The sequence below is a fragment of the Mytilus galloprovincialis genome, chromosome 7 (assembly GCF_965363235.1).
Source record: "Mytilus galloprovincialis chromosome 7, xbMytGall1.hap1.1, whole genome shotgun sequence".
In the NCBI taxonomy this organism is placed as follows: domain Eukaryota; kingdom Metazoa; phylum Mollusca; class Bivalvia; order Mytilida; family Mytilidae; genus Mytilus; species Mytilus galloprovincialis.
The window spans coordinates 82,145,807-82,170,530 of record NC_134844.1 but is presented as its reverse complement, the minus strand read 5'-3'; the positions used below and the strand labels follow the sequence as shown (position 1 = coordinate 82,170,530).

General features: G+C 30.2%; 1 long non-coding RNA gene across 1 annotated transcript in view; it reads right to left on the bottom strand.

Annotated features, from left to right (window-relative positions):
• The window catches only part of LOC143083797 (uncharacterized), a 50,616-nt gene extending 28,307 nt beyond the window's left edge, over window positions 1-22,309 (bottom strand). Inside the window, exons 1-2 of the long non-coding RNA XR_012980882.1 lie at window positions 22,125-22,309; window positions 2,930-3,064 (exon numbers count right to left, since the gene is read on the bottom strand). This is a non-coding gene — a long non-coding RNA (uncharacterized LOC143083797). The remainder of the gene's footprint in view (window positions 1-2,929; window positions 3,065-22,124) is intronic.
• Between the last annotated feature and the right edge of the window lie 2,415 nt (window positions 22,310-24,724).

Below are 24,724 nucleotides of genomic sequence, written 5' to 3'. Positions count from 1 at the left end.
ACTTGCTGACTAATATTGGTTATCCTTATAATATTGGAGTGATGTTATCCTTTCATTTACACATGATTGCTTATATATACTTTATATCAGACAATTGAAAGTTTCAATTTCAGTTTTGTTCAGGCCTACAGCAAAATGTATCACTGAATACGGTTTAATGTAAATTAAAGAAATATATATTAAAGCCTACAGAGACATTTTTGTTCAATATAGTGGTTTTTATATAGCATTTTGTCACCTTTATTAACAAATTGCTAAGAACATATGAAACTTTAAATAAGGAGCAGTGCACATATATAAAGAAATATAGATTTCTAGACTTGGAAACCAGCCTGCTAGATGATTATTTACATGATCTTATAAAAAAAATTAAGCAACATTTGCTCTGACTTGAAAACGAATCCGTTATAGCTTACCGTCGTAAACTGTTGGTCTTATCGTTTTTATGATAAGCAGTTCAAAGTTAAAGAAAATAGTATGTAGCAATAACATCAACATCGATAGAAACAATTTTCAAAGATCTTACTACAATTCAAAATTATTTACATTTGAGAACAATTTTTGAATTCTTTCTCAATGTAGTTGATACATAGTTTGGTGCTAATATAATAAAAATAATAAACTGTGTGTTGAACAACTAGATTAAGTATACTTCTCGTCTGTGACTATGACTGTTGTAGACCCTAATTTCTGACATTTTTACCTCTACATGTATTATTTCTGTTTGTTATTTTCACACATGGTTGTAAATATAATGGAATTTAATACGAATGTCATACAAGTTAGAGGTGTAGCTAGTTAAAAACCAGGTTTAATCCGCAATTTTCTACGTAAGAAAACTCCTGTACCAAGTCAGGAAAATGACAGTTGTTATCCATTCGTTTGATGAGTTTGAGCTTCTGATTTTGCCATATATTACGGACTTTCCTCTTTGTATTATCCTCTGAGTTCGGTATTTTTGTCATTTTACCCTTTGCTACTAACATTCGGATTGTATTGATCTTCTTACGCCTTTTTTCTTATTAATAAGTTAAAGGTTCCTTCCATGCACCTTTTAAATGCTGATATATTTCACCTGCTAGATTTTGTTCAATCAATTATTTGAGAACATGAAAATGTAAAGTCGTATGTTTATGACTCTCATTTGACTTTAATGATGAACCATTTACACTATCACACCAAAATAAAGTTTATCCTATCTATTTATATGAAGTCTATACAAATATTCTATTCACAAAAAATCACCACATACTATATTTTTATGTTTTCCCTTCAACGGAAAAAAGAACGAGTTTTTTGTTTATTCAGATAACAATTACATTTGATATATCATTAATCAAATTCTTTACTGATTGTTTATTTTGGGAACGTTTCCAAATGCAACTGAATTGTTAATTTTCACTAAATATCATACACTCTGAACTTGTTAGCTTGTCGACAGTCCTAAACGAACGATTTCCAATTAATAATATTAGAAGACAGTACAGAACTCCTGCCTGTTGACTAAGTATGTATCTAGTGTTCTAGCACTTGCATGATTGATATGAGACATTTGAATGATATTCAATCTATAAGTTATAACTTAGGTTGTCACTATAACGAACACTATTTATCTTTAGTTAACAATAATGATATAACTGGTTTTGACTTTATATGCCAGTGGTATTTATATGTCTGGTTTTAAAACGTGTTCGTCTGAATTGTTCATGATAAACATTATTGCCTAGACACGTGTTGTGTGCACATCAATTAGTTTCATGCAAATTTTAATCCTGGTATCTATGATGAGTTTATTTTCAACTTTAGTTCCGATTAAGATTTTTAGCTTTACTGATAACGCAAAAAAGAAATGTCGTTGGAAATAGTGATTATATGACGTGAACATGTTCGTTATAATGTTCAAATCATAGACACTTCCTATATCTTTAGTATGTCGAAAATTTTTCGTTATATGATGAAAGTCTGACTTTATAATATTTTGTATCCTTCTGGTATGTCTACAATCTACATATCATGTGGAAATGATTATATATATTGACACTTCAAAGTGGTTTTGGATGTCAAATTCATGTCCACCGATTTTACTAAAAGTCTTTTTTATAACATACTAAAACGTATATCAAAATTTCAAAAAGCCTAAAAAAACAATTAACAATGAAAAGGCTTAATTATACAATATGTAACAACATTTCGTGTGTGTTTTTGTCTCGACATTTCAAATTAACCATTGAGAAAATCTTCGAAGACTGCTGACAGTCATTTAATCCGATATTAACATAAATATTTTTATAATTAGACCACGTGCAATTATTCTCTGAGACTGTTTTTAATATTGTTGGTTAAAAAATCTGTTAAACATGGTTTTCACCTGTGTAAAAATGATCTATTTGTGGATCGAATCATTCAACCGAGTGATTCACTCTAGTTTAAAATTCAATATTCCTTTTAATAGCTGAATCGATGCGAAACCTCTCTTCAGCTAACAGTTTATATTGAAGGTCACATGCATGCGGATTTAATTTTGTCGGATTATTCACATGCAAAAACTAAAGACTAAGCAACACGAACCCCTCCAAAAACTGAGGTTGATCTCAGATAATATGGAAAGGTAAGCAGATCCTGCTCCCAATGTGGCATCCGTCGTGTGGCTTATGTTATTACAAATTCGGTAAATAGTCTAATTCGGTAGGTCACATTCATCAAAAGGGAAGGGTATTGTAGTTACGACATACGGAACATATCCGATAGCATCTGTAAAACGGTTTGCTAAGATAACTCCATTCAAAACGCAATTTGACATAAGATTGTTTTCAGCGTTATACTTAGGGTATCAGACAGTACAATGACAAAATTATATACTTATATTATATAATGCAGAATATTTTGATTCAAGGAAAACCATTGCAAGGAATAAATCGACTGAGCTTACCTTTCAATATTAATCTAAGGTCTAAATCTATGTCGTCTTCTGTAGTCATCATTGGACGTATATAAAAAGATGAGGTTATTCCGAATAATGATATGATTAAGCAGCACAAATACACCAATATACACTGTTGCATATCTGTAAAACAAAGAAATACATAGCCATGTAATGTAGTTGACTTTCTTGTTTAAATATATATATATATATAATGTACATAAATTTAGCATACAACATGATGTTTGCTGAGGAAAGGAAAGTTAAATGTTAATGATACATTGTATTAATTCAAAATTTGAGAAGGGGTCATCGTATCGACTCGTCCAGGAATTGAACAGTCTTAGATGCCCGCTCATTCGTTACCAATTATAACTTTTATTAGAACAGATGATTGTTGAATTCCTGTTTTTTTTTTTTACTTCTATATGACTAAAAAAGATATAGAGGTATATCAAAGAGATTTTCATGAATAGCTCAAATAGCAAATCATATATTTTGAAAACTCAGACTAATTTCGTAAAAATAATATATACTTGCTATTAACAGCAATCCCACTCTTAAAGGAAATGACATCCTATCCTTACCATTCATGAAAATAATTCATGAATTCATTAGATAGAACATGTCATTTGTCAATGACAAAGTAAAAATTGCAATTAATAATTAATAGAACTATATGGTTTACTGACAGAACATTTTGAAAATCAAACTAGCCAACTGAGCAGTCTTCCTTAGGGAAAACTTGATATGACTTGAACATCAGAAACAATGACATTATGTAAATAAACCAACAGCTCCAGAGACGTTAAAACAATGGTGTATATGACATTCGATACAAACAGTAATAACAAAATAAAACATCGGGATATGAAAAGCTTACCAGTTTTGTTAATTATTATTTTTTTTAAGTACGATAGATTTTCTATCAAGTGAACTAGTTTTCGCAAAATAAAAAAAAAATATATACCATCCAATAATCCAAGTTAAAAGACATTTAAATTTATTTAAACTTTTTTGGATTCGAGCATCACTGATGAGTCTTGTGTAGACGAAACACGCGTCTGGTGTAAATACAAAATTTAATCCTGGAATCTATAATGAGTTTATTTACATATAATGTATGTTTATGATTTTTAGAGAATTAATAAAATTAAACAAATGAATCGTGTTCAATTTAATGTCCTTCCCCAAAGATTGCCTATCTGTAATGTCCCATCACCCCAAGCCCTGGAACATTCAAGGCTAAGTTCTGTCGTTAAATTACATATTTTACTTGCATCTGTGTATTAATTACAACCAATTTTTTTAATTAGATTTCATGCACACAATCAAAAGATGTGAGAGGATATTCAGCAAGAAGAGACCACAGATTCCAAAGCACCAACACTGAAAAGTATAAAAATATCGTCAAAGTATGACAACTACTCATAATGCTTAGCTCTCACCCGATATTGAATTTACTGACCCCATATAATTGCAGTAGGTCACTAGGACAAAATGTAACTAATAATATTAGTCAATGAAATTTCATAGGATGCAAATATCCAATTTATTATTATACTGTATGTAATCAAACATCTGGAATTAAAGAGACTAATTAAGGTGGTACCTAACACTACAGGGAGATAACTCTGCAAAATCAGCTGAACGTTTTAATTACGTTGTGTTATTAATGGAATATTAGGCTTCGCGTTGATCAAAATTAGTGTTTATCAAACTGCTATGTAACCAGTGTAATTTTTCTGATAAATTGGTTGGTTAAAATTTTTTGAAATTCTTATAATTTTTGTTCAATGTTCAAAGTAAATACTTTTGTCAAAATTTTATGAAAATTAAACGAATCAAATTAATTTTAGTGAAAGTGTTGGGTACCACCTTAACAGAAAAAAATCAAAAATCTGCATGAATGAGTGCGTATGGATGACTTCATGCAGATTATACACATGATTAAACTTGGGACCGTTTTCTATTTTTAATATACTCAAAAACATTTGTACATAGTTTTTCATGTTGCTCATTTATCAGATTTATACTACCAGATGCTATGGTTCTCTAGAGCCAACACAAGATCATCTGGTAACCAACTAAGATTATTTCTGAGAATGTGACGACGTGAATTTATATATAAAGGACATTTAAAGACGAAATGCTCAGAATCTTCACGGGGACATCCAAAACAACAAAAAGATTCTCATACAATATTTATTTGAAATAAATTTAAAAAAGAACAGAAGTTGCTGAACATCTAATTGCGTATAAATAATATGATATTAAGTATTCTTAGACCGAATGCATTGTAACTATGGACCTTTTTATACTATACTCTAAACTTCTTTTAAAATTATCCTTAAATTTTGATAAAGTTTCTGTTTTCCTCAAGGTCATGTTCTTTTCTTTATCCTAATAGTTGATGCGATGAATGAGTTTCTACTTATCGATAGTCTACACAAATATAACATGATAGCTTCACCATTTCTTTTAAATTAAATTTAAATAATTTCCATGTTTATCACCAAGAACTTCGTTTAAATATTCTTAACGCATTTTTTTTTAAATGTACAGGGGTGTTTGTGAATCCTATTTTAGATTAAATGCAAGTCTAACAGTTTTGAAAAACGATGATATTCATATTGTTTTTTCATATTTCTTTAGAAATGAAGTTGTTATATGTTATCAAACAACCACTTCATTTCTACATCATTTTACGCATTGCTTGTAAAGATATTTGAACGCACACGAATGACAATTGACTCTTAATCACACTAACAAAACAGACAGACAGAGAACTGGTCGGGATTATTACTTTACCATGGAAATAAATTTCTTCTTAAAGTTATGGTTATAATCGTACCCGTCTCATCATATGATATCTTAAAAATAGTTGACGTGAGTGTTTCGACTTGAAAAAGATGAAACACATACATGTTTATCTAGTCCAATAAACATATATAACCGTCTTATTTATTGCCTACCTATCCCCAACATTAACGCTCAAGTTGTAGTATTGAACGAAGACTTGATATGTTTTTTTGAGTGCGGATTTTTTTTTTGGCATCCGCAATGTATATTAATTGGTAATATAGGAGAACAATTACCTTTGTCGACTAAGCTTTTTTTGTTAGGCGACAAAATACATCCAAACAGGTACAAAATGAAGTTTATAACGACCTTGACTGACCCCAAATGGTAAGATTAACCCCCGAACAGATATCTAGAATTGACACCTTACATAAGATAAACCTCGGAACCTGCAAAAGAATTGTAGAAACATTAAATAGATATATTACACACTATTGAGTAAGGGTTGAACACGCCATCGGAAATTTAAAAAAAACAATTTTTTTCTGCATTTGTGTGTCGTCGTAAATAATTATTTTTAAGATAAATACATATTTATATGTATATCATTTAATTTAACTATAAATCTCCATTGGGTTTATATTTTACATGTTAAAAGTACCCCTTTGTTTTTCCTCAACTTTCATAGTAAGTATATAAGGGTAATCCCAGGTAATGACCTAGTTTCCACAAAAGTATACTATTAATAGGACCCCAAATTCTGCTACTGGGATGCGTTATCCTTGTTAGGTTGGTGGTGATAATTTTTAAAAATAATAATAATGTCTAGCAATGTATTGTTTGCTTGTGTCAATGATAGGTCACAATTTATGTCACCCGTTTTCATTTACCCCAAATGCAATATCGATTGCATGATTAAGGCCTTCCCAGCAATCATTATCTGACTATTGTGGACGGCATATATTGCACAAAAGGAATGTCTGACCATAACCTCTTATTTCAATAAATTTGGTTCTAAAGTCCAAGTTTTACAAGAACTGTCATATATTCGTTATTGAAATACTCAAGGAATTCTAGTTTATTTCTAGCACTGCGAGTATGTATATTATTAGTTACATAGTGTGTAATAGTAACTAATATGATATATACTGACCCCGTTTGCTCTCACCCAATATGGAATTTACTGACCCCGTATATATCATAAAAGGTCACTAGCACACTATGTAACAAATTTATCTTACCGACTATCTTTATTTGTTGAATTTAGACTAGAGTTGTCTCATTTGCTATCATAACACATCTTCTTATTTCTATATTAAGGTTCATGTGGACCCTTTGGCTAAAATGACCGTTTTTGAGCTCAAAATTTACTCTGAGTACAGAAAAATCTGTGTATCTAGAAAAGTTTTAAGGCATAGCATGCCCTAGATAAATAAATTTTGAATGAATTGTATGATTTAGAAAATTCATAACTTAACTGGATTTTGCTGTGCACTTTTTTTCGTCCCTGTAGAAGATGATAAAATTAACAAACAGTTGAGTTTTCCTTGATATGGTCCACTCAGGTACACAGTTTAAATCACCAATTATTGTCATCTATCTATTGTCCATCTATTGTCGATGTCAATAAATACAGCTCACTTCAATAATTACCTGTGGGGAAGTTCTCAAAAGTTTCACAACTAAGTTTATTTTGGCACCTTCTGGAGGAATGAAAAAATGTGAAATTCAAAATCCTGTTAAGTTTTTATTTTTCTAAAACATAAAACATATTTGAAATTTATTTATCTAGGGTATGCTATGCCTTAAAGGTTTTACAGATGCGCAGGTTTGTCTGTACTCAGAGTTAATTTTGAGGTGAAAATACGGCCATTTTAGCCAAAGGGTCCACATGAACCTTAAAGTGTTCAAGGGTTCAATTTTAAGAACCATCTTCAATTGGTCTGCACTAAAAACTAATGTAAACAATAACTTTTTATTAACAACAACCGTGATATAACAAAAATAACACAACTTTCAACACTTCTACATTACCAAACAGTGCCGAAGTTGTAACTTCACCACTAACCGTGTATTGAAATAAGCCCCGTCACCCTACTAACCTAATATGGAATATACACGGTCTATACGAGGACGCTTTTAACCGTTCATATCCCTAGAAATGTATATGAGGTAAGATAATACATACTGGAAGAATATTATCCGTATTACTTAAAGGTGTACTCGATATATTTACTTTGGAGCCTGGACTTTGTTTCTCTCGATATTACCAATATAACTAATAAAAACTGTAGTTCAAACAACAATACGCAATGTCGATATTCATGTTCAAGTTTTTGAAAAGAAGACAAAAAAAGACAAGAGATGAGCATCAAAATAGGTAAGTAAAATGTATATGCATTAATTATTATGTAGATTAATAATCCACAATGGCTCCTATTTCGTAGATTGAAAGTTCTAATAGCTGCCTGACCATGCTATTACCAATTTGGTTCCATAAAACCAGTATTGATGTTCACAAAGCAGCTATCTGAAGAAATGTTTACCAGCAAACCACACATATCATACACACAAAAGTACAAATCATAAAGAAAGATAGTTATAAAATGGTCAAATAATCTGTAAATTGAGAGAAGTAATAAGTGCAAAAAGAACCAGTCTATGTTAGACATTCTGTTAAAAAGGGAATCTGCGAAAAATCCAGAAATTTGGGGCTTTTGATATATAGATTGAACCAATTTGCAAAAAGAAAGCTTATGATTATTTCGGTCAATATATGAAAGTTATTAAATTCAAATAGGATCGGTCTTTACTTGGAAATTATAAAAGTGAAACCTTATCATGTCAAGACAAATGTAGATTAACAAGTGTTCATAATTTGAGATAAATGGACGAGTATTTTAGGCTAGCTTGAAAAAGTAATCAGAAAATAATCTTTATACAATCCTTTTAATTATATAGTCTGAAATTTAAAGTATGTTGTCACTTAATATAATGTTCAAAAGAGAAGAAGGGGAAAATTATAGAAATTTTGTTATAGACTTAAATTATAATTACAAAGATAGGAAACAAAATTAATAGAATACACATCTGAATATTCATCGAAATTTGGTATCGAAATTGAAATATATTGAGGACAGTTTTTGTCTAGATAGAAATGACTTTCGGTTTAATAAATCAACTTTGCAAATACACAAGTTTGTTTCTATGCAGTTATGCTTGATTAAAGAACTTGAAAATTTGTCAGTTTTTACATTATGCAGACTGATTCATTGATACTTACCTGAAACTGAATGTCCATACCTTACCATTGATTTCATTTTGATGATACTGAGTACCTTTGACCATTGATATCATTTTAATGATACTGAGTACCTTTGACCATTGATATCATTTTAATGATACTGAGTACCTTTGACCATTGATATCATTTTAATGATACTGAGTACCTTTGACCATTGATTTCATTTTAATGATACTGAGTACCTTTGACCATTGATTTCATTTTAATGATACTGAGTACCCCATTGATATCATTTAAATGATACTGAGTACCTTTGACCATTGATATCATTTTAATGATACTGAGTACCTTTGACCATTGATATCATTTTAATGATACTGAGTACCTTTGACCATTGATATCATTTTAATGATACTGAGTACCTTTGACCATTGATATCATTTTAATGATACCGAGCACCTTTGACCATTGATATCATTTTAATGATACCGAGTACCTTTGACCATTGATATCATTTTAATGATACCAAGTACCTTTGACCATTGATATCATTTTAATGATACCGAGTACCTTTGACCATTGATATCATTTTAATGATACCGAGTACCTTTGACCATTGATGTCATTTTAATGATACCGAGTACCTTTGACCATTGATGTCATTTTAATGATACTGAGTACCTTTGACCATTGATTTCATTTTAATGATACTGAGTACCTTTGACCATTGATATCATTTTAATGATACTGTAAACCTTTGACCATTGATTTCATTTTAATGATACTGAGTACCTTTGACCATTGATATCATTTTAATGATACTGAGTACCTTAACCATTGATTTCATTTTAATGATATGGATTACTTTTGACCATTGATTTCATTTTAATGATACTGAGTACCTTTGACCATTGATTTCATTTTAATGATAATGAGTACCTTTGACCATTGACATCATTTTAATGATACTGAGTACCTTTGACCATTGATATCATTTTAATGATACTGAGTACCTTTGACCATTGATATCATTTTAATGATATTGAGTACCTTTGACCATTGATATCATTTTAATGATACTGTGTACCTTTGACCATTGATATCATTTTAATGATACTGAGTACCTTTGACCATTGATATCATTTTAATGATACTGAATACCCTCGAATGTCGGTACCTGACTATTGATATCATTTTAATATAAATAATATATCAAATTTTTAACTTGTTTTCCTGAACTACTGTTCCTACTTATTGAATAGGTTTAATTAATTTTGAAAGATTGTATGTGACTGTTTTGCAGGACGTGTCATCTAAGCGGTTTTGTTGTCGCTATCCCAATGTCTAATTTTCTCATATTTGTTGAAATAATAATTTTAATATTTGTATGGTTTTTTTTGGTTTTTTTTTTTTTGGTTTTTTTTGCAATACTTAATGACCTAATGATGATTTAAATATACATGAAGCAGTTCAATGTGAGATGTTCCAGCACTTGCTATTAATTAATTGTGATTTTTTTTTCCAGACCAACTATATCCCATTTTTATCGTAAACATTGAAATGCTAATGATTATTTCCAATTGTGTGGACCAATAATGTTTGATTGTATCGTCTTTGTGAAATTACTAATTGAAACAAAAGCGATGATTTGTCCTCTCTAGGATTGCCAGCTTGTAACATTTGATTTTGTGTTTAGATATTGGATAATGTGGTCTTGAGTCAGTAGTATGACATTTGTCTAATCAACAGTGTAGCAGCTATATTGCATTATTTGCCATAAATATTTTATATCTTTTCAATTTGAAGAGCTTTTATCAATTAAGATAATTTTTCACTAATATTTTTAATGTTAAACACACTACGAGGTGCGTGAATAATTGATGTGAAGAATTTTAAAAGTACAATGTTCGCATTTAAAATGTATCTGTAATGATATTTTCGAATGCAGGATTGTGTGGGGTTGACCTTGTCAGATGAAATGCTAGTATGATATATAGCTTTTTGCAAGACAAATTGGCTTTTGTCAACACAATTGCCTTTTGTAGACAACATTATACTCTCTTTATACCCTGTAAGTCGTCAAATAACGATGTATCATATTTTTTATGATTGCTGTTTGATACTTGAATGAAACAGAATGTTAAACAAATTTATCATATTTTATTTTGCAATTATTGTTTTATTTCATTATGAGAAATTAAATCATAATATTAGTATGCATACTATTTATCAATAGATTGGGTAAAATCCACCTCTATGACAAATATAACCGACATTATTTGACTATCCTAGTTATTACAGGATACGTGGGTAATCTATAAAATTAAAAGTATTTTTGACAAAACTTGTTGATAAGCATTCAAATTTTCTTTTTTCTATTTTTCTTTTAGCAACTACATGTATTATTAATGTTTTGAATTATATATCAATTAGATTATGTATATCAATAAATAACAAAGACCTTATGTATATATTTGCTGTTCAAAGAATAAATAATAAGTTGGCAAGTATATTCATTGTAATGTTTAATTCAGAACTTTATTGTCTGATCAATTATAATTGTTTTAATTTTTTTAAAGAATCCTTGGTCTGTCCGTTTTTTAGTCCTGGTGTTCGTCTCTTCGTAAGAAAATGTCGAAACATATTACTCAGCCTCAATCTGTATTCAGGACATTAGTGGTCAGGAACTTAATGTTACTGTTTAATTGTAAATTGTACCGTATAATCGATTTTTTTTTTACGTTTCCTGGCAGTCGCTCCCTGTCTGGTGAAATATTTTTTGTTATACTGACCGAAAATTTGAAAAACACGATGAAGAAATGTTTAGTTTAATTTGCATTCGAAACGTTTTACGTCCAAAATTCTAATTCAAATTGCACTGCGCGTCAAATTTGCTGTGCTGTCCGAACGACGTTAGCTTTTAATTCCCATTAACAAAAACGCGAATTGGATAATGTGATTAAGCCAATTCGAATCAATGCGAATTAAAAAAAAAAGTGTGTGTGAACGCGATTAGAGAATTCGATTCGAATTTAATTTGAATTAAATGTACGTATGAACGAGACATAATTTGAATTGCCAGTGGGAAAAGGGTGTGTTCGATACGCACGGACATGTTACTTTGCAACAAGCAACAAAAGTAGTAGTACATAATGTTTATCAGGGAAAACTTATTTTGAAAGAGGGACGAAAGATACCAAATGAACAGTCAACGTCATGAATCTAAAATAAACTGACAACGCCATGGCTAAAAATAACAAAAAGACAAACAGACAAACAATAGAACACATGACACAAAATAGAAAACTAAAGAATAAACAACACAAACCCTAACCAAAAACTAGAGGTGATTTAAGGTGCTCCGGATGGGTAAGCAGATCCTGCTCCACATGTAGCACCCGTCGTGTTGCTTATGTGATAACAAATCCGGTAAATAGTCTAATTCGGTAGGTCACATTCATGAAAGGGAAGGGGATTGTAGTTACGACGTAAGGAACATATCCGATATCATTTGTGAAACGGTTATTCCGTAACGGTCAATAAACTCGTGATGGCATCCGTAAAATTTACGAAGGGATGATTTCAACTTCACCATTTTGGAACTCTTGGTTTAAGAGCTTCATTGTGAGCAGCAACCCTCTATCAAGAAAATCATGATAGGAAATGCAAGCACGGGAATATCGTATCAATTGGGAGATATATACCCCGTGTGCAGGTGCTACTGGAATGTTGGTACTTAGAAATGGAAAGTTCACAATTGGAAAGCTGAAATAATCTCTTTTGTCGTAAAATTTTGTTTTCAACCGACCCTCATTGTCAATTTCTTGATGTAAGACAAGATATGAGGCCGACTTTACTGTATCTGTAGTACACTTTATCTCTATGTCGATTGGATATATGCGTAGAGGATTCAAAAATGGCGATAAAAATTGTAATTTTGATAAATTGTGGGTAGCACTAGAAGTCATTTCAGTCCATGATTACTATTGGTTGTAAAATTGTTGTTTGAATGTTGTGCAGGGATTTGATATGTCACTTGATCTTACATTTCTGAATGTTTCCTCATTAAGATTATTAGAATAATTAAATAAAAGAATAATTTTACAAAATACGCGAAAATGTTCATACTTCTTTAAAAAAATGTACAAATACCAAAAGGTGTTTTATATCTTTTAGTAATTAAATCTATATTTGAATTAAATACGTTCCAGTGGATTGAAATGGCCATTTACTACACGCTTCAACTTGTAATTAGTTTCATAAAAAAAATAATCAACGGCTTAAAGATACCATTCTGGTTGTAGAATTATCCATTCCAAATATAGTTAGCTTCATATCACTATTAATATCTAGCTTTCATTCATGATTGATATTCTAATATAAACATTAAGTCACAAATAAATTTTATTATCCACCTCACAGTGTTTATAAGTATTAAAATGTTCTAATTCCATTACAATTCTAATATTAAAGTGACAAAGCAAATGTTATTGATGATGTAACAATAAAATTGATGTTAACCAGTTCAATTATACAGGAAAATGAAGCACTGGAATATATACAGATAGTATCAAAGACGAATTTCTACCTTTTTATATCTTTATTCTCAATAAACGAAATGTGTGTCAAAGGGGCAAATTGATCTATAGCACTTTTATAAAACTGTCTGTAATTCAAATTAGATATGACCAATCTTTTTTGCGGGACATATAATTTAAACTGAACTTCCCAGCCAAATTTTCGTAATTTCTTCTACAATCTTTATGAAATAGCATGGCTCAAATGAGTTAAATAACACCAAGAAGGGAGAAGAAAGTCTTCACGTATTCCGGTGGTATGAATGACCGGTAAACTAATTGTCAACTGTTTGCTCTTTCTTCGTTTTACTTATTGACATGATGTTTTATTTCCTCTATTTCATTTAATGATTATTTTTGTATTGGTCTTTGGTACCTATTTGAATGTTCGTAAAGCAGGTATACGGGTTTACACTCATCATTGCAATGAAAGTTTTACTAGATGAGTTACATCTGCAAAGTGATTACGTTAATCACGAGTTCTTTCTCATATAACAAATTAGTTCATGTTTATTATCAATGAACTTTCTTATTTTACAAATCATTAATAACAAAGCTGCCCATTTACCAAATAAAGAGCTTCCGAGTGAGTGAATTCTGCGAATGATTTTTTAAGGAATAAATATTTCTGACCTTTTGAGTACAACAATGATTAAGATCTATACAACAGGGTATCGTTTACTTAACATGATATTCCATTTTGTATATGCATCTGTTAATTGAAAAACTCGTTGTAGTCGTCAAAATTAATTCTTAGAGACAATATTCAATTGTCATTCAATTTGCACATATTTGACAATTGTTTTCATTTTACATTTACATTTTTGAGAGTAAATTCATTTTTATTTGTACGTTATTTCTTGGAAACAGTTCGTGTTATTTTCGAGTGCGTCCATGTTTTATCGAGTAAGAAAACACAAAAACTCAATACATTTGGCTTTAAGTTTAATATGTCAGTTCATTTGCGTTTAAAAAACAATGAAAATGTTCAAACAAAGTACTTTTGAAAACCGGTCTTTTGAAAGTACAAAACAGTGCATGGATTTTTTACTGTAAATATTTGGTAAAGTAAACAATTATATGTAACTCAGACATGTGAGAATGAGATGTACGTACACATTATGTGAGGAGCCAGTACAAAAACGAGTCCTGACATGAATTATAACAAATCTTTCTAAAAAAGAAACCTCCAAAGTGGACTGAGCAATAGAAATTTAAAAATTATGTAATTATAAAGTTGCATCATCTTCGTGTTAATCTTGTTTCTAAGCTCACAAACATTTTTATATTTGGCTATTTACAATATTGGTCTCGAGTACACAAGATGATTTCCAGAAACGTACCACTTAATCGGTAACACTAGTATCGGACCCGCCCAGTAGTCGCTGCTTAGATACTGCTATGATTTAGAGGAGTTTTTTTGTTGTTGTTATTTTCCAGTTCATAAAATTATTTAGCAATGAAGCTAAAACTAAAAGATTTGTTGTACGTCAACTTCTTTTTCTGTTATCTTCATTTTTTTTTTTCATATCTAAATAATTGAAATTAATAAAAGAATGGTCGATGTCAAATAATTTAGAAATTTACTTTATTCCATCTGCTTAATTTGAAAATGATAATGATAATAATAAAGTTGATGCATCAGAAGCGCTTTTCAGGAACGTTCACAATATTGTTCTTTGCAAATATCTGTCCACTATCATGATCAATCAAAGGGATTGCTCTTTTCTCAATAATGATCAATTTATTGACAAAATTACCGAAAGTTACCATTACACATAGACATTGATTTTTTTCACATGCGTGTATATTACATTTATAAATATATTTGTTTGTGCCTATTATACGACGTTTTCCACCTGCTTCAGTTATTTGAATATTATTTTCTAATTCTTGTAAATTTAAAAGTAATATGAAGAAAACGATAGAAACACAAACCAAATAACATAAACCATCGCCAAAAAATAAACATATAGAGATCACTTTTATTTTGTTTTAATAATGGGCAATTGTACACCCTAAATGGCTATTTTACACAGATACAAGCGAACGTCTGCCATCAAATCTAATAGCAGTTTTTACTTAGAATATCATTGAGTGGTATATTAAAAAAAACCAAGTGATGACTTTCTACCAATCTGTTGTATTGGTCAATGAACAATTTTACTGGTCAAGCGCGAAGAAAAATATTTTAAAAAATTTCAGAAGTCGACAAAAAACTACTTGAATAGTAAACGAAAAAGTATTTATATGATATTGATATTTAATGTTATTCTTGAATGCAGCTCTGAAAGTCAGTAAGGATCGAATACAACCTTTATGACCTTTATGACCTATTGGCTGTCATACTTCAACAACATGATGCAAATTACTACAAGACGAATTTGATAATATGCAATACACAGTTTAAATATGCTCAAATATAACTATATCAATGGTTAAAGGTATTATAGCATCTATATCAATGTTTGCAGGTAAAATAGCAAATTATATTTATGAAGTTGCACTCAGTTGGATCCTTGTTAACGAAAAAGAAAATAAATCCCCTGAACTTGTTTCCATCCAGGGCCATTTTCATCATTTCTGACAGTTTCATGTGGGTACATGTACTTAACTTTGAAGTTTTAGCAGAGACATATAATTTGATAAATAATTTATATGTCTCTGGTTCTAGTATTGTGTTTGCGCCTCGCCGTCTCAAAACCTTAACTTCGATAGATTTTTATAGAGCAAACAAATAGTGTAAGTATTTTGTCACTTATATTGCAATCGCTTCTGCTCAGAGAGGACATTTCAATTAAGTATTATGATTTTGTAACATATGCTCTCTGGGTATTTCATTTCATTTCAGAAACAAGTTCACGTTATTATACACAGTAAGGGCATAGACTGCAGCAAAGTGCACAATTGCTTATTCACAACTGTATATTATTAAAACATTACTAGTTAGTATAGTAACATCATCATAATGTATGTAAGTAACATATGATTTATCTTGTCTAATAGGAGACTGATAATTTTAGAATTATATCTTTTTGTGATGAAAATGTCTCCACTGGGATTTTATGTCCAATATACTTAAGATGTCGCGTTTGTTTTCTTCTTTTAAGAATATCAAATCCCTTGTCAGTGAGTCAGTAAATACATTAGCTGTTTTGATTCCTCTGTACTTTCTGATATATATATATACTAAATTGATCTAAGACTGTATTCCTCATAACGCTGGATTAAAAAATATTTATATTTATCATACATTTAGTAGTAAATAAAATAAAGTTCTGAATACTTGATAAATAGCCTGCTTTGATTCGCATCTTTATCGCACCCTTTATCACACCCCTACTCATTTTTTTTTTTTATTTTTTTTTTACATTAACTCCGTTTTTATTTATGCAAGCTTCTTCAGAAATTTTTTTCCACAAAATGGGTCCGAAATGAAAGGTCATGCGGGCGTGACGCAATTTAATAAATGACGTCATTGTTTGGAATGTCACGTCTCAAACGTCGAGTTTTCATATTTCTGACACATGGAATGCAGCTATAAAAAAGAACTCAATGAAATACCATACAAAACACGTCAAAAATTACAATAAACAAAATATTTTTAAAACAACAGCACGCAAATTGTAAGGTAATCCAGGTTCTTCGGATGAGTAATTGAGCATTTCTTTTAAAGCTTTTAAAACAAGACAAAAGTAGAACTGAAGGTAACCTAGGTGCTAGGGATCAGAAAGTAGTTCATATATACTCTCCTGGTGAAATATATGATAAAGCGTATAAAACATGGCAAAATCCGTATCACATGCCGTGTCACCCTCGACCAATATCATCCTTTGGGCCTAAAGGCCCTCTGTTTGATATTGGTATCTCGGGATGATACGGCATATGATACGGATTTTGCCATGTATTATTCTCTACATATGCAATATATATGAACGGCAATTTCATATATCACATTTTTTTCTACTGAAAAAAAAACGTATATTGTTAGATAGTATCATTCATTCCATTAATATAATTCATAAATAAAATTAACTTATCTTCATCAATAAGTAAATATATTTAGACAAGTATAACTTTGATAAATGATACAATAATACCACAGTTGTAGTCAAGTCTGCTTCATGTCTTGAATTACAACAAAATTGAAAATGATAGCCGGTAAAAAGGTCAACTTTACGACAGATGTTATTTCATTTTTTTCCATTATGAACTTTCAATGTGTGCGTAGCAACATCCCAGCAAAGTATCCTTTGGGAGTATGTATCTTCAAATCATTACAATATTCCCGGGCTTGCATTTTCTATCATGGTATTTTTAGTTCATGTTTCCTGAATACAGAAAAGTAGAAGTCATCCGAATGCACAACAACACTACTTTTGGTCGACTTTCTTCCACTTGTTACATCTACAATCCAGAGACATCGCCTAATGCGACGTAAGGAGGTTTGCTACTCAGTTTCAAAATAAAAAGCTTTTCATAACACTAGTATATATTGATAGGGGATTAATAAAGGAACCAAAAAAGGAAAAAAGAAGATTAAACCATATTTTTTTTTAAATGCATAAAAGTGCACTGACTTTTTTGTCTTTAAACATTATAATGTGTAGATTTTGAATTTCTACCGCCACATTTTGTAAAAATATAATCTACTAGAACGGCTTCTCGAAATTAACATTTAAGTAAGACTTGCACAACACGTCTTCTCTTACATAAGGTTATATCGCCTATTTTCTTGATATTGGTCGATGCTGGAATGTGTAGTGATATTTGGCGCCAAGATAAACCATTGAACTTGATAGATTATTGATGAACGGATGTAGTTAACAACATAGTCAATTATTACCATAGCAAACCGACATTTTTGACACATGTAACTATCAATTTCATTTTCCTTAAGTACATGATAGTGATTGCATTTTCTGGCTATTCAGTTATCATATAATATTATTGAGATGGAAATTAGATTTTATAAAAAGGGTACTGTTTAACATCTTCGGACTTTCTATGCGCTAAAACTTCTTCTATGCATTAAGTTTATCAATGAAGAAAATAAGAATTAGTTGGTTAAAAGGTTGAATTGGTTTATGTAAATAAATTGTTTGATACATATTTTCACGTTGAAATAGATGTACCAATTTAGGATGCACTTTTAAATTTGTCCAGTAAACCGTATGGCCATGTATATATTATATACCTCTAAAATTGTGTTACAGCTCATTTCAGTTCTACTTTCCATTCAAGACCTTAAAAATACCAATCTTCAGCAGGACAGGGAAGTTAAAAGAGTCAATCCCATAAAAAGATTGTGAGATTATTGATTGTCAATGGCAAATAAAAAATGTGTTCAAAAAGACAATTGTTGCTGTGTATAGTAACTAATGAGGAAATATAATTCCATTGCATATTGATAATATCACAATTATGTGGAATTGAACCGGATAACAGAATACCATAATAGGATGTCATCGGCAAGGTACTATGTATATTTACCTTTAACATATTGTTTTTATCTACTGAAGGCCATCAGGTCTTGCGATTTCAATTTATTTTATTTTTGTGGTCTTAAAAATATTTTGAAAGGGTTCGTACGGAAGCGTATTAGCGCCACACAACTTGTTTTTGTACATTTTTCTTCCTATGTTTGCAATATAACGCAAACATTTCAAGCCAAGTTCAACTAATTGCTTATGTCACCCAGTCTAATTAATCAATCAGTACACATCCAACGAATTAAGTATAAATATATCATAAACAGTTCGAGAAACACATGACCTTGTGCAACCTTTTACTGGTTTATTTCAATATATCCGAATAAACAAATGTTGTTTTTTTTTTTATTTAGTTTAAGTGTCCCGATTAAAGTGTTTCCGACTCACGAATGAAAACAACTTTATTGAACTTACCACTATTATCTTATTGAGTGTTGTACTTCGCTAGTTTTAAATTAAATGTGACATTTTGGATTTGTCAACAACCATGACTTTTTAGCATTTTGGCTTAAATAACACGTTTATAAATGTATGTACAAACAGCAGTGCGTGTAAAAGTGTCTGATTTAACATTCTTGTTAGAGGGTCCATTTCTAAGAGAGAGGGAGGGAGAGAAGATAACTTATGATAAATACACAGCGAATACGTGCAATTTGATTTTTCTAAATTAGTTTTATTTTATAGGTCTAGAAATGTGTTTATAGTCGTTTCTACCTGTATAAGAATGAGATTGGGTGGATCGAATCGTACATTTGGATTTTTCAAAGTCTGCTTGATTTTATATTAAAGGTTAAGCAATATCGTTTTCATCTGTATAAGAGTAAAATTTTGTGGATCAAATCGGTGTGCAAAATGATTTACTCTTATTGCACTTTTAATATCTACCTTCTATGCCTTTTAATAGCTGAACACGCCAAGTTTATGAGTTAGTCATCTCAAGCATAGGGGTTAAATTGAAGGCTACATAAACACGGATTCAATGAGGTATAATTACTCACTTGCAAATGCACAATTCATCCACAATGTTTCTGAGCCTTTTTTGACAAAATTGACTGCTTTAAGCGAATTATTATTTAACCGTTTCGTTTTCATTAATGAGCCAACAAAACGAAATCATATGTGTGTTTACATATATCGTAGCTAAAGCCCCTTTACACTTAAGAAATAGTTGATGCAAGCTATACTTTATTTTAGTTATAACATAGGTAGGCATTATATTCGTGATTATTTTTGCCCGAGCGATAGTGAAGGCTAAAATAACACGAATATAATGCCTACCCATGTTAAAACTACAATAAAGTATAGTTGGCTTCAATTATTTCGATTCTGAATAAGACTATTAAGGTAATTTCTATGCCCGATAAGTATAAGTGTAAAAGCGTTTGTGTAGGCTCTTCCATGAAACTCCTTTTTTTTTGTTTGTAGAGAAGCAAACGGCTGGCACTGTGATTTTTCAGAGGGAGGAGTTTGAACAGCCAGCATAAACGATTGTCGTATCTAGGTCAAATATATTTCGGAATGCAACACATCACAGTCATAATAAATGAATTAGTAACATCATGTGCACCATTTAATAGTTTGAAAGTGTATTAAAGTTAAGGAAATATATAAAGTTCATGATAATTTGATAAATTCATTATTCTGAAGAATTCAATATACGCATGTGCAAACAAATTTTGAACATGGGTTTGTTCACAAAGCGAAAGAAGAACGTCATAATAGAATTACTTTCAGAATATTGCTATATAATTTCACAGAGAAAAACATTTGTTTTAGCCTCAGCGTTTACCAAAATACAATAATTGACGTCCCGTTAAATTAGAATGAGAAGTAAGTGTACTCCAAAAAGCATTTTGTATTAGAATGAATATTTCTGCGTCTTTTAATACGAGATCATTCAAAACATACAAAAAACGCTGGAATAAGGTAAAATAGAATTTCAAATTAATCAAAAAAAAAAAAAATGGTGTAAAAAATAATAACATGATTACGCTTCAATTACATTGCAATAAGTCAATTATAGGAGAAATGGTATGCTTTTTTTTTATATAATTTCCATATGTTTACCATCGAAACAACAAAAGGGTGCATTATCCTTAATCAGGAAAATATATACATATACTATGTTTTGTTCGCTTCGTGTAATCTGGATAGTTGTATTTGTAGAAAGGGTTGTTGCAGGATAGCATTTCAAAAATGGGAATATTAGTAGATTTTTTGTGTACGCTTCGAAAACAGCATTCACTCATGGTCCGCTTTGTCCACATATTTATAAAAAGAAAACACGGTGTATGATCTAATCTGAAAATGTCGAGTGCCATTCGATATTACTGAACAAACCATACACACAAGATCATACATATATTGGAAAGACTTTATATAGATTAGGATTTTTAAAGTTTCTATTAACTGTATATAGTTATTTCCAGTCATTTCATGGGACTGTTGTCTCGTGTATATTACAAATACTCCGGCTTAATACTAATTGAGAAAACAGCACAAGGCGCATGTTTCATTTCATTTAGTACAAATGTATGTAGAATGCCACAACTGAAAGAGCTTAATTGAAAAAGATGAAAAATCCCCTACATAGAGCATTTGAGCTACTAGAAAATTATAATGTAATAAATGAGTCAACAGAATGAGAGATTAAGACATCAAATTGTTTTATGTAAGAAGTTATTTAATAAATTTTATAGATGAAGCCTATCTTAAAGGAGTTTCTTTTCAATTCTGTATAGTGGTTATACATTGTAAATATTTTTTATGAGACATCCAAAATTGGTTTTTTTTAATTATTATAATAGGTGTGAATTCAAATTCTTCAATTCATCATTAGCAATCCCTGGGTTAATAAATATCGGCATTCATCTTGGTTCCAAATCGTTGTTTCTTCGAAATATAAAATAAAAAATAGTTTATACTTAGAATTATACTTACATCAGTTACCAAAAAAAATTCATCAAAATTTTGATTATTGGCAAAATTCTAAAAGATGTACAAAAAGTCTAAAACATATAATAAAAGACATATTTTCATCAATGTAGTAATGTACAATATAATGGAATACAAGGATACATTAAACATACCTTTGAAATGCTACAACTTCTTATATTTCCTAAAACTAACGATGGCATTGGCGACAAAACTGTACATATGGAATCCTTTTTGTAATTAAAAACATGTGCAAGTAAAAATTTATATTCCTTGATCTTTTATCGGAAATTCCAAACTAGTTTAACCAGTGACACTATACTATGAAACCAAAAATATGCCCAAAATATTTCATCTATAAAGGTGGAATTTGTAACGTTAAGGTGTTATGACGAATTTCAGCGCATGCGTTAACTTGAAAAGTGGGGGTGGTGATATTTTAAATCAAACTCTTCTAATAAGTGAAAGTATCAAATATAGTTTACGGCTTTGTTGTTATATGCTACAGATCAATATTTGTTAATAACCGACTGAGAAGGATAGCTGTCTAACAAAGATCACTACATTGCCGACTTCCGTATCATCTTTAGCCAACGTATACCAGGTATGGAAACACACAGCAAATTACATTTACTACAATTGCTAAAACTTAAAGAGGAATATAATTGGAATATGAATAATAGAAGTCGTTGAAAGCAAAAATCGTTCATCAGAACTAAATTGTTCAGAAAGCATGTTTTTCATATACTAGTATATAAGGAATAAAAATAATGGACGTAGTATTTCTATACTGAAATTATTACACATAGGTGTTTTACAGTTCTGGATTTAATATTTATACATATTGGACTTTCAAAATGTTAATATTTTTTTTTTATCATACTAGCATTTTTCTAAATAAAGTACAAACATAATTAGGTTAAAACCAGGGATTGTCATTATATATCAAAATGAGGCCTGGAGAGGCTAACTCTATTCCATAGGTTTTTAATCGTTATAACATGATTTTTTCAAAGTTTCTTCTAAATACAGTTATCCCATCATTTGATTTATCAACTTATAGGATGTTAAACATGTTATTGTCCAGAATATACATGTTTAACTTTACATCTGCACACATAGGATAAGCTGAAACCAATCCAGTGAAATAGAAGTATATATTACTAATCTCATTGGGGATATCAAAATGATTTAATGTGAAGAAACAAGAAATTCAAAACTGATATGGTGAAGAACTGAATCGATGAATTAAAACATAGTTGTCATGATATTGATATTAAAAGCTTTCTGGTTTAATGTTTACTAATAACTTAGAAACAAAGACACTACTAAGGAGATTGAGATTCAACAAAGTGGAAATATCAACACAGTATAGTCCCAGCGATACTGTCTACTAATATATACTGAAAAGTTTTATCTTACATTTTTTAATTTATTTTCCCGTATTATCATTGACTTTTCATGTATTTCAAAATAATTTGATTATTTTACATTGAAATCGTCATACATTCTTAATATAGGGGGAGTTTATCTTTTAATACATATCTTTACAAATGAATATGTAGCATATTTACCTGACGATATCGGGTTATCGGTTTTCAGTCGGATCTTACATTTGTAACATGTACTTGTGATTTGTATCAAACCGGTATTTTCAAAAATAAACAAACAAATGTTGAAATGTTCAGGACTTAATTAAATCTGTACTTGGGTAAGATGATGCAAGCATACGATTTTTATTGCGTCTTACACTTTGAGAAGCAAATAATTATCTTTTACTACTTTATTAAAATAAACTCATCATAGATACCACGACTCAATTTAGTATATACGCCATACGCGAGTTTCGTCTACAACAGACTCATCAGTGACGCTCGAATCAATAAAAGTTAAAAATGCCAAATAAAGTACGAAGATGAAGAGTATATAGTGTTAAAAGTTAATTATGAGCTATGAAAGTCAAGTGGCTCGAGCATTTTTCTGAGGAAGTTTTAAAAAAAATCAAAGAAATATTTTTACAGTGGGTTAGCTTTCATTAGTCTTCACTATCCTATAGATTAACAACTTTTGGTTATATTTATAATTTGATATCTTCAATGAAGGTGGAGCACGAATGCACAGTTAATTAATTATATGTATGTGCCATATTTGTTTGCAAGAGTGACATTCCTTTGTATTTGCTGATTCGAAAAAAGTTATGCGAGTATTGTCTGCCTTTAACATGTTCATTATTTTATAATTAAGTATAGGTTTCTGATATAATTTTGAACAATTACAAAATGTATTAATTTGATATATTTCAGTTTCTGTTATTGGTGTATCAAAAATATTTATGTACGAATATATTTTCATAAATTTGAAACGTTTAAAATGATTGCATACCAATATAAAGAACCGTTTATCATTTTTGAAAAAAGACTATAAATGAAAGTCGAATTATCGAATTCATGATAGATTGATTGGGAAATTAACCTGAGTTATCTAATATTAGTCACAGAGAAGGACTAGCAAGTAATTTTTAAGTGTAGCTTATTTAACGTTAAAACAATTTTCTTCTATAAACGAATGTTACTTTCTACAAATATAAGGACCTTTGTTAGCTAAATCTACAAATTTTATAAGATATTATGAATTTTCATTACAATAGATTAATATGCTAGAATGTGTGCAAACAAAAATGCGTGTAACTCGTAGTATTGATCGAATTAGATCTTTTCGTTTTTACTTCAATACATTTAAAAATGCGAAGTTTCAA